The 12,454-nt window shown below is 39.8% G+C and overlaps 1 protein-coding gene and 1 long non-coding RNA gene across 2 annotated transcripts in view; both read left to right on the top strand.

The window, feature by feature from the left end:
• Window positions 1-12,454, top strand: part of FBXL7 (F-box and leucine rich repeat protein 7) — a 382,495-nt gene that overhangs the window by 118,831 nt on the left and 251,210 nt on the right. The gene's annotated exons all lie outside the window — the stretch shown is intronic.
• The window catches only part of LOC139077954 (uncharacterized), a 123,396-nt gene continuing 112,479 nt past the window's right edge, over window positions 1,538-12,454 (top strand). Inside the window, exon 1 of the long non-coding RNA XR_011530630.1 lies at window positions 1,538-3,118. This is a non-coding gene — a long non-coding RNA (uncharacterized lncRNA). The remainder of the gene's footprint in view (window positions 3,119-12,454) is intronic.

Raw genomic sequence — 12,454 nt, 5'->3', positions numbered from 1 at the left:
GTCCTGGACAGTCTGCAAACCACCTGCCGGGCCAAGCCTGAACCACCTGCCAAGCACAACGGAACAACCTGCCAGACACGCCAAAATCACCTGCGTGTTATGCCAGAACCACTTGGAGGACTCTCTGGGATGACCTGCCGGGCATGCAGGAACCACCTCTCAGACGTGCCAGAACCATGTGGCGGACAGTCCGGAATCACCTGTTGGGCATGCGCAACCACCTCTGAGATGTACCAGAACCACATGCCGTGCAGGCTGGAACCACCTACCGGACAGACCGGAATCACCTTTCGGGCATGCCGGAACCACCTGTCAGATGTGCCAGAAACACGTGCCGGAGACGCCGGAAGCACCTGCCAAGCACGTTGGAACCACCTGCTCAACTCGCCTGAACCACCTGCCGGACACGCCAAAATCACCTGCCCGCTACACCAGCACCACTTCGGGGACAAGCCGGAATCACGTGAGGGGCATGCCGGCATCAAGAATAATGATGACTTGTAGCAAAATCCTAGCTCAGCTTAGCAAGGAGTTTGCAGGCCTGATTCTTGCAAGCCATCTGTCTTCGTATCAACCTATTTGTTGTTTCCAGAACAATGTTTCTCTACAGTGTTTGTAGAAAGTAATCCAAAATTTGTGATACTAAGAAATAGATTAAGGATAAAAACAATCCTCTGCCATTCTCCTTCTGACTGTTCTGAACCTTCAAATGTAGTCAGAGCTATACAAACCAAAGTTTTAACTTACCTACCTGGTTTAGTTTTCCCTACCAGAATCAGAAAATAAGTCTTCAGTGGGGTTCTCTCAATAAGAGTGTTATTTTGTGTTTTGATCACTGAGAATCTCTCACATCTTGAGAAGCACTTTGATGAATAATTATTGAGGAGGGCTTGTATTTTTTGTTCATCTCTGGCACTGTGATTTATTCTTTAAATTTCTAAATTGCAGACAATCCATCTGTTTCTTCATGTTCAGAAAGATCTCTGGGACTGAGCTGGGGCTTTAGACTCAGACAGGCATGGCCTTAAAATTGGGCTCCACGATTTATTGGACCTGTACAAAGCTCAGTCTCTTATTCCAAAAAATGGAGATAAAAATGCTTATCTCTCAAGTGCCCAGTGTGCCTGATCCATAGACTGCCCAGACATTTGGTTAAACGTTATGTTGGGTGTGTCAAGTTATTGCAAGCATCAGAATATAATCTATGTGAAGACTACTAAGTTGGGTGTGTCAAGTTATTGCAAGCATCAGAATATAATCTATGTGAAGACTACTAAGTCACTGCCTGGCATATGGAAAATGCCTAATGAACAGTTGTCATTATTCTTAATAATTTATAGATTCACGTCTGTTGAAGTAGACTGGGTTAGTGAATAGAGGCATCCAGAAGCTGGGGGTGGAGGGAACACAGTGAGTGCTGGGTTGGTGAATTTTGATGCTCTCACTGTCGCTGCCTGGCTCTGTCCTTCCTGCTGCACCCTCTCAGCCGGGGGCCATAGAAGCACTTGCCCCTAATTGAGGCAGGGGTACTTATATTTAGAAAAAGACTGATTTTTTCCTTGGATTGCATTTTATGACATCATAAGGACCCTATGTGTTTGTCTTAATCTTTGTCTAAAATGGTAAGGTTTGATAGTATATTAGTCTGTATTAGTGTCCTAGGGCTGCCATAACAAAGTACCACAAACGGGATGACTTAGAACAACAGAAATTTATTGTCTCACAGTTCTGGAGTCTGGAGGGCAGAAATCAAGGTATTGAGAAGGCCACACTCGCTGTGAAGCCTGTAGGGAGGAATCCTTCCTTGCAGTCCTTGGCATCCCTTGACCTGCAGCAGCAGCAGCATCTCAATCTCTACCTGTCATCACATTACTTCCCCCTGTGTGTATGTGTCTCTGCTCTTCTACAAGGACGCCAGTCATGTTGGATTAGGGGCCCCCTCTACTCCAGTATGACCTCATCTTAACTAATTACATCTTCAATGACCCTATCTCCAAATAAGGTCACCTTCTGAAGTACTGAGGATTAGGACTTCAACATATCTTTTTGGCGGACACAATTGAACCTACAACAGAGTCTTAGGAAGCTGGTCTACTCTCTTCCCTATCCTCAGCCGTAACACTAGGCCAAGTGGAACCTGCCTCATGTCAGATGGAGCTGCAGCATCTCACGTGCTAAAACTGGAACAGTACAGTGAAGATTTCTAAGGTTCCCACAGCTGGAGCTTGCTCACACCCCTTGGCCTAAGCTTGGTAATATACCCCCAGAGTTTAAGGTACTTAAGGCAAGCCTCTCACAAAATCTCCACACTCTCCAGGCATTATTTTGCTTCCAGAAATCCATAACTCATTTTTTTAGGTTCCCAGCAAATGCACCAAATATTAGTGTTTTAGGAACTCCTTGAATTGAGCATCTCCCCTCTCTCAAACCTGTCCATGGGGCTGAGAGCTGAGGGTGGCGCGTGCACTTAGTTGCCTGTAAAGTAGAGGACCCAGACAGCGCAGAGTTCTGTATACCTGGTTCTGTCTTCCAGACTCTACACTCAGCATCCCTCTTCTCTTCCTTCTCTGAGTATGAGCATGGGAGACTGCAGAGAGAGGCAAGGAGCTTTGGTTGCATGGAAATTCCTTCACAGGGAAACAGGAGGAATGGGGAGTAGTGTCCCTCCTAACCATCGTCACTGCCGTTTTAGTTGTGATAGTTAATTTTACACGTCGACTTGATTGGTCCACAGAGTGCCCAGACATTTGGTTAAACATTATGCTGGGCGTGCCTGTTAGGTTGTTTCTGGATGAGATGAACATTTGAATCCGTGGACTCAGTAAACCAGACGGCCCTCTGCAGTGCGGGTGGGCCTCAGCCAATCCCTTAAAAGCCTGAATAGAATAAAAGGCTGAGAAAGAAAGAGTTCTCTCTCTCTGCCTGACTGTCTTCGAGCTGGGGCATTGCTCTTCTGCCCTTGGACTCAGACTCAGACTTGAACTGGAACTGGAACTTAACGCCATCGCCTCTCCTGGTTCTCAGGCCTTTGGAGTCAAGCTAGAAATACACCGCTGGCCTTTCTGGGACCCCAGTTTACCAACTGCAGATCTTGGGACTTCTCAGCCTCTATAACCACGTGAGCTAATTCCTTGTAATAAATCTGTTTATATTTATGTATAATCTCCTTTTGGTCTGTTTCTCTGGAGAACTCTGACTAATACATTAGTAAATGGGACCTCTGGCACCTTTGGGGATCCAAGGAGACCCTAAAAGAGCATGCCTTCTGACACATGGTTTCAACAAGCTTAGCAGTTAAAATAATTGGTATTTTTATAGCTTGGAAGAGATTCTTAGAGACCCTCTACTCCAACCCCAGCCCAGTGATCTCTTTCTACTTCTCCAGGCTCTGTTTATGTCCTGGTGTATGGGAAAACTAACAAGAGGATGACTTTTTATGTATTTCTTCAATGCTTTCAGTTTGTTGCTGAAAGAAAGAAGAAAATCACTCAAATCCGTTTTGAAAGTGGCTGGGATGTGTAATCCTCCAAGGGCACCACATGCAGCCAGTTTTGGTACTGACAGATTTCAGGGCTTGTGTACCTGTTCTTCTCAAAACCAGAATGAGAAAGTCCTGTCTAGCACTTGACTTCTGATACAGAGGAGTTCAGAACAGTTGACATGACCAAGAATTTGGGGCTATTTAGAAAGTAAAAATTTATGGTGCATGCAACCTGTTCTTCTTTACTTAAACCAGAACCCTCAATTGGTATGAGAACTAACTGAACCTTTCACATGATTCTAAATGAAAGGAAACTTGGTTTGCTGTTTACCCAGTTGATGCCATGGAGCAAACCAGGTTAACCTTTGTACCCCTAGAACAAGACAGACCTAGACAGGCTTTGTGTGGGAAGAAGGAAGGAATGGAAGAGGAGGAGAACCTGAATCCATACCAAAGCCTTCCTCTGGTCTTCATCAACATGTCTTATGCTCCTAAAATTTTTATATCCCACAACAACAACTTGCCTGCCTGTTCAATTGATTTGGGACCTTATTTAAGAAAAAGAACTGTAGCATCTTTCTTTCATAAATTAAATACGAACCTCTGAGTACTTTCTGCCTTTCTTCTTGTGGCAATTCTTGTTACAATTTGTTTAACTGATTTCATTTGCTTTTCCCCACTTAATACATGAACCCTTTTATGTGTTTAACAGTTATTTGTTCTAGAGGGTCTGCAATAAATAATGCAATGAGCAGCCAAATTTTTCGTGTAATAATTTTTTATGAACCATACAAAGACAACTTGAGTTTTATAAATCTGCGAGGGTCCTGATCCTCAGGCTTCCTCATGGAGCCACTTCTCTTCCTATATGTTTGAGTTATTGATCTAGCCAATCCCATCTTTTCTACCTTGCTACAGCATTTTAGGAGAAAGGAACCAGCTAAATCTAGCGAGAGATTTTTATCCTGAATTCTGGTTTTTTTTTTTTTAAAGATTTTATTTTTTCCTTTTTCTCCCCAAAGCCCCCCGGTACATAGTTGTATATTCTTCGTTGTGGGTCCTTCTAGTTGTGGCATGTGGGACGCTGCCTCAGCGTGGTCTGATGAGCAGTGCCATGTCCGCGCCCAGGATTCGAACCAACGAAACACTGGGCCGCCTGCAGCGGAGCGCGAACTTAACCACTCGGCCACGGGGCCAGCCCCCTGAATTCTGGTTTTTAAGAGTCAATAAATTTAGCCAAGGATCACCTTGTCCTCTCATACCATACTTGAATTTGTAGGTCAGAACCTCAATGCAATGCCTGTAAAGAAAAACAAACACCTCACACTGGCTTCCTCACATGAAAGGCAGATGTATAGAAGGATCTTGGATGGACCAGCTTATCTTGGTTGGCACACATAGGGAAATTCTTGTCTTTCTTCTTAATTTCTTTACCTCTTACATTGTGTCCAGGATTGGAAAAGGTGGGTGGATGAAGGGTTTAACATCTTTGAAATATTAAGTATAGAACTTTGAACCATGCTTGTTTTCCCTGGATTGAGCAAGAATCAAAAGCTGAGCTCAGAGAGTCTGAAGAAACATTTGCACATCTACAATATGGTTGATGGAGATGAAGTCTGGTTTGGTCAGGGAAGAGGAAGTGGTTCCTGCATGCACAATAAAGTGCTTGGAGTGTCTGTTAACTGGAAACAGTAGTCATCTGTGAGAAGATAATCTGTTTCTTGACTGTAGAGGTAACTACTTAGATTTGACCTGAGGCCTTGTCAAGCCCTAGCTAATACAGAGAGAAATTGTATCCAAATTAGTGTTTGTATGTGTGTCTAACTCAATGTTTTCCTCCATTATAAAACCAAAATAAATGATTTTTAAATTAATCATTGTTTTGATGATTTATACTTTCATTCTTTAAAAGGGGTGTTGATTCGTCAGGCCACAAAAACTTGCCTAGGGTTTTCCTTTTCAAAATGGTCCTCAATTGATATTTTGCTATATATGCTGATGATTTGGAGTGAGGAACTAAAGAATAGTTGTGTTATTGTCCTTACATGGGAAATGATATAGCAGCATTATTAAAAGGTTAATGACTCCTCCTTTCTTGTCACATTAACAGAGAAAGAGAGAGGCAACTTATTCATTACTTTTGCCTACTTGAGTAATGCTTCATTTCTAAGAAAACACTCCCTCAGTCTCAAGATAATTTCAGTTTGACATTTGCTTTGGGAGACTGGTTTTTAGTGCATCAAAGATGTGCAAGAAGCTTGAAGCCTTAATTAGTCATGCTGTTTTTGCAGAATTAATGGTATCTTTGAGGTGCTCCCTAGTCTATGGTTTTCAGACATAGAGAATCTAATGTTCTCATGAGGAAATAAATCCTCTGCTTCACCTTACTGGGAGGAAGAGAGCAATGAACACCCAAGTGTGCTCTGGTTGTGTGATAGGATGTGTGGTCATGGTGCCCTCCTCTTTGGATAGATAAAGGGCATGGCAGAGCAGAAGATACTGGAAGCCAACAACCTCGATGAAGATCTTTGCACTGCTGGGATTTTTGTGTGTGCCTTGTTCCTTTCTCAGCTGGGGTGTTGACCCACTCTGATAATTAGCAGTTTTCATGAACAGAGTGGGATACAAAGCTAATATGAGTCAGGCAGTTTTTACCAAAATCTGGACAAGTTTCCTTATGTTGATGTTTGGTTTTGGAACGTAATTTGCTGTTTTTGTTGTTTCCTTTTCATTAAGCCAGCATGTATACTCATAGTTACACCCTTATATCAATTGATGCCTGCCTTTGGTATGGACCTCCGTGATATGAGAGCTATCTCATGTTTTCTTAGATAGCGTTTTTTTCTTTTTGCCTCTATTTTTTTAAACTGAGGTACAATTGACATATAACAATATATTAGTTTTAGTTGGACAGCATAATGATTCAATATTTGTATACATTGTGAAATGATGACCACAATAAGTCTAGTTAACATCTGTCATCATACATAGTTACAAAAATATTTTTTCTTGTGATAAGAACTTTAAAGATTTCTTAGCAGCTTTCAAATATTTCATACAGTATTATTAACTGTAGTCACCATACTCTACGTTACATCCCCAGGACTTGTTTATTTTATGCTTGGAAGTTTGTACCTCTTGACCCCTTCACCCATTTCACCATTGTTAGATTGTTTTTAAAAAGTATCTGTATAACCCTTTGTCTTCTTTGTATTGAGTTTACTTGGTTCAACTCTATATGAAACTTTACAGATTGAAAGTTCTGTCTAATAACAAAATAACTTGGCTGCATTGTTCACTAGAAAATGACAAGGTAATTGCTTAGCTTTCCTTTCAAACATGGAATTTTGGCTTGTTTAGAGCTTGTTTTCTCTTGTAACAATCACCCGCAGCTATGACTTCATTCATTTGCGTTTTTAAGAAACTTTAAAACTCTTGGAGGCATTGAGGTTTAATGGGGGTGGGTAGATGTGGGAGGAAGGGAAATGGTAGAAATCTTAATTAACCCACCAACTTGTTAAGTAATGTTGGAAATTCAGCCTAAAGTGAGGATAATAGTACATGCCTCACATCTCATAAAAATTGAAGGCATCAGTTTGGTGCAGTATAAAAGACATGTAAAAAGTTATTTCTTTTTGAGTATTTACATACCACTTACGATAATAATAAAAATTAATACTTAGTAAGCAACTACCTTGTTCCCAGAATTATTCTACTTACTTCCAATTTAATCTTTACAATACTGGAATGAGATAGCTTTATCATTACCCCCATTTTACAGATGAAGAAACTGAAGCAGCGAGGTTAAGGATGTTGCCTAAGGTTGGACTGCTAGTAAGTGGTCAGCTTATGAATTGAACCCAGACAGTCTGGCTCCAGAATGAAGAACTTGAAACAATGCCAGGAAATAATTTTCACCAAGTTTAGCAGGAACCAGGCTTGAAAACTGTCTCGAATGCTGCCTCGATGGCTATGGCAGGGACTGCAGAGAGACTCCTACATTCATGGAAATTAGACATTCTCCTTGGCTGATCTTATTCCTCAAATTGTTTTCAGCTGTTTTGGAGCCTTAGCATTGCTGGAAATGTTTAAACATGACACTGTTGATTTCACTTATTTTGTTGTTTTGCAATCACCTAAATTCTCTCTCTGTTTTAATGTTAATGGTGTGTTAGCATGTGATACTAACACGGATGACTGTTACCCCCACACGTTGAGATGCTTTGGACTACGGAGTTTCGGAGATTTAGATTGTCTTATGGCAGCCCAGCTGACAGTTACCTAGGGAGTATAAGATCAAGTGATACCCCCAGAAAACTCAGGAGCCTGCAGTGTCCAGGTTGATTCTAGAATTCACCGAGGGTTCAGATGGCTTTTTGAGGAAGTGTACTGCACAGACATAACATGTGCTCACTATGGTTGATTGGCTCAAATCACAAAACAACCCCAAATTTAGTCTGGTCTTCAGGTATTAAGTGGTGTCAGCTGAAGTTTTCTAATGCCATTTCTGGTAAGCTCGATGTCTGTGGAAGTTCCACATTAAATTTGATGGGACTAACTTTAGGATTGGAGCAAGATGATAATGTGAAGCAAAGAATTCCAATCTATCTCTGTAAACTTATAATGACAAGAATAGTGTCAATCATTAAAATTTATTTAGCACTTATAAAGAAATTTCAACAAATAATTGTATTGGATCCTCACAAATTCTTATGGCATTTCATTCGTAATAAGCATTATTATCCACATTTCTAATTTGGGAAGTAAAACACTCAGAAAAACAAAGACAATTAGTGTTCTTCTGTGGACTTACACACAAGCCTTTGTCTTCTTACTGCCTCTCCAGGTCTTCTTACTGCCCCTACGCAGCATCTCTTTTATTTCTTGTTTTCTCTCATAATATATTACCTTGCAAATCTGGATGTACACTACGGCAAAGTCTAAATCCAGGAGGCAAAGAAGCTAAATGGTGACAAAAATGGAGTGCTGAAATAGGAGTGTTGAGGAATAATCCAGGAGCAGATGTAGTAAATTAATATAGTTTGCCCTTCCATGCTTATCCTTTCTCAATATTATATAGTAGGCAACAATAAGAGTCCCAAGAAGAAGAACATGTTTAATCCAATTTATTTTGTAAGAGTGATAGAGGAAGCGGGAACAGAGGAACAGTAACATTTATTGGAGTATTTTGGCCCCTCACTAAATGCTATGTAAAGGTTGTATTTTTTTCCTCTTTACCAGAACCCTAGTAGGCAATGGTATCTCCACTTTACAGATTAATAAATTTAGGATAAGAAGTGGAAGTACTTTTCCTGAGCTCATGCAGCTGAAAGTATCTGTATCAGAATTTGAAAACAGAACGTCGGTTGTTTCTAGCCTCTCTAAAGCCTGGAGGTGAGAGTAGATGCTCAGAATACCAGTGTGCAACAACATGTTATAAACACTTGCCAATAGCACACATTTTTAATGAAAACTTTAATAAAGGAGACATGAACATGAGGTAGATAGAATAAATGACCTCGATTTGAATGCATACTTGCCTTGGACACGTGAATTATTGATGTGACTATAGTATATGTTGATGTGTATTTTCACTAATATTTAAGTCATCCAAGTATTGAAGTTGGGGTGCTGAATTTATTAGTTTTGTAGGATCCTATGTAATACCTTCTTAAATGTCGTGCCTTGGGTTTTTCTAAAATCTGAATTGAGAATGAAGGCACCTGCTTGTCATTGAAGTGCACGTTTTTAACTACAGGTGAAAGGATGTGCATGAAACCTTCTGAGATGCAGAGAAAAAGAGATCTATGACTAGACACAAATGAAGGGCTTTAGGCTTTCCATGAAGGATTTTTCTCCTCTAGTAACATGGCCATTTCTACATTTCAAAATCTCTAGAACATTCCTGTGGCAATAATTTTTATCCTGTCTGAACTAAAGCCCAATTTAACTGTTCAGTATGCACAGAGCCAGATGGATCAGGCCCCAAGATGGCTCAAACTTGGCTAATTGAAGGGGCCACATTCCTGCAGGATAAGGTCTCTGTTACCAACTTCCACATGCATTTGTGTGAAACTTATTTTTCCATTTGGGCTCTCTTAGCCGCAGTAATTTTGCATGCCTCCTCTAGCCTTGTGCCTTGTTGCAGACTTCTGTTGAACGATGAACTCCAGCTGAAATGATCTTCCCCAGAAACTATGGAGAAATGACCACTTGAACTCAGACTCCGTAACCGTTTTATTGTCTCAGACTATGCTCATCAGAGTCCTAGCCAAGTCAGTTTCAGCTTTTTTTGGAGCCAGATTTGTTCTTATGCTTTTAGGAAAATAGCCATATTTTCATCTCCTTTCTTGATATACTTATTTTCTTTTTATTGCGGTACCTGTATTCTTTGACACTGGAAATCTAGAAAGCCTTTCTCATTGGTTGCTCAATTAGTATATTACTGGTTTGACTTATTGATATGGACAAGTCTTGTAGTTATAAAAGCTATGTGTAGACCTAGGGAACAATAGACTAGCTGAGTAAAATTCATGTTATGAGATCTGAGAATAAAAAGGAAGAAAAAAGGCTATCACATTTTGGCAGGATAAGGCCAAGCTAACCAGTTAAACTTGCCTCAACTCTCCTATTTGTGTGCTTAGGCAAGTATATTTGTTTCTGGTAGTGTGTAGACATCCAAAAGTGTTCTCGTGGCTTGGGTTTTTAGGTATTTATCTCACAAAGGTAGAACTGCAGTGGACTGCTCATCTGTTATCTAGGCAGGACTACATGAAAAAAGATGCTGAATTGGTTATTCCAATATCATATCTAATCTACATCTAAGAGTCTGAGGTCAAGTATTTGTAAGCCCTACTTAGCCCTCTGTACTCTTCCTCTCTCTCTGTGCTTCCACTTTGTGGTTGGGGCTGCTTCAGTCCTTCCTGTAGCATCAGCTTTACTTGGTCTTCAGGGTCAATCCTGACTTTGGCTGGAGAGACTTAAGGAGCTCCAGCAGAGTTCTCTGAGCCTCTTCACCAAATGGCACCTATTTTTATCTGGTTCTGACCTTGTATCCAGTCCTTAGAAATGGACTGCTGCCTGATTCTAAGACTATAAAGCTACAGGAAACAAGACAGTGTGTATTAATGTGAAGACAGACAAATAGATCAGTAGAATAGGAGAGAGTCCAGAAATAGGCTTACACAACTGATTTTTGACAAATGTGCCAGGCCAAATCAATGGGGAGAGGATAATCTTTATAACAGATGGTGCTGGAATGATTGGAGAGTCATATGCTACAAAATTAACCCTGACCTGTGCATCACACTATATACAAAAATAACTAAACATGGACTGTAGACCAAAATACAAGAGCTAAGACTATCAGCAACAATAAACAGACAGACAAAACAAAACTTTTACAAGAGAACATAGGAGAAAATCTTAGTAACCTTGCATTTGCCAAGACTTATTAAATAAGACACAAAATGCCCAAATAATAAAAGAAAAAATCAATAAATTGGACTTCATTAAACTTAAAACCTTTTGTTTTTCAAAAGACCCCGCTTAAAAAAAAAGGCAGACCACATGCTCGAAGAAGGTGTTTGCAAAGTATAGATCTGACAAGGACTTGAATCTAGAATATGTAAAGAATTCTTATAACTCAATAAGAAAAACACCAACAACCAAATAAAAAATGGGCAAAACATTAAATGTAGGACTGTTTCTATGAAGCAACTATTGCCTTGATAGTTAAGAGATTTTGCCACTCTCTGATCAGCTGTTTTTCAGTCATGTAGATACAGCTATACTTGGAGACAACCTCTTCTCAAAAGTCACTCCAAAGCATCTACATTCCCTTTGGACTTGGCTTTATTCCTTTCTGTCACACTTCTCTGAATATAAAGAATTTTACTCAAGCCAACTCACACAACTAGAAGTTTGCGCTATTACCCACAGGAAAGAAATTCCTTAAGATTTCATTTAACAGCTTATCTGGATTTGCTGATATCCCTTATTCAGACTCCATTGTCAAAGGACTTGTGACCATATATGACAAACCCACAAATAACATCATACTCAACAGTGAAAGCTGAAAGCTTTTCTTCTAAGATGAGGAACAAGACAAGGATGCCCACTCTTGCCACTTTATTCAACATAGTATCAGAGCTCTTAGCCTTAGCAATTAGGCAAGAAAAAGAAATAAAAGGCATCCAAATTGGAAAAGAAGTAAAGCTGTCACTATTTGCAGATGACATGATACTATATATAGGAAACCCTAAAGACTCCATGAAAAAACTATTAGAAGTAATACATGAATTCAGGAAAGTTGCAGGATACAAAATTAATATACAGAAGTCAGTTGAATTTTTATACACTAATAAGGAGCTGTCAGAAAGAGAAATAAAGAAAACAAACCCATTTACAATTACATCAAAAAGAATAAAATACCTAGGAGTACATTTAATCAAGGAGGCGAAAGTACCTGTACTCTGAAAACTATAAGACATTGATGAAAGCAGTTGAAGATGACACAAATAAATGGAAAGATATACCATACTTATAAATTGGAAGAATTAATATTGTTAAAATGTCCATACTACCCAAAGCAATTTACAGATTCAATGCAATCACCTTCAAAATACCAATAGCATTTTTCACAGAACAAGAACAAAGAATCCTAAAATTTGTATGGAACCACAAAAGACCCTGAATAGCCAAATCAATCTTGAGAAAGAAGAACAAAGCTGTATCATGCTCCCTGATTTCAAACTGTACTACAAAGCTATGGTAATCAAAACATTATGGCATTTGCATAGATTAATGGAAAAGGAAGCAAGAGTATTCAGTGAGAAAGAGATAGTCTCTTCAACAAGTGGTGTTGGGAAAACTGGACAGCCATATGCAAAATGATGAAACTGGAACACTATCTTAACGCCATATACAAAAAGGGTTAAAGACTTGAATGTAGACCTGAAACCATAAAACTCC

This window comes from Equus przewalskii, chromosome 20 (genome assembly GCF_037783145.1).
Source record: "Equus przewalskii isolate Varuska chromosome 20, EquPr2, whole genome shotgun sequence".
NCBI lineage: Eukaryota > Metazoa > Chordata > Mammalia > Perissodactyla > Equidae > Equus > Equus przewalskii.
Note: the sequence above shows the minus strand (reverse complement) of the source record. Positions and strands in the feature narration are given on the sequence as shown.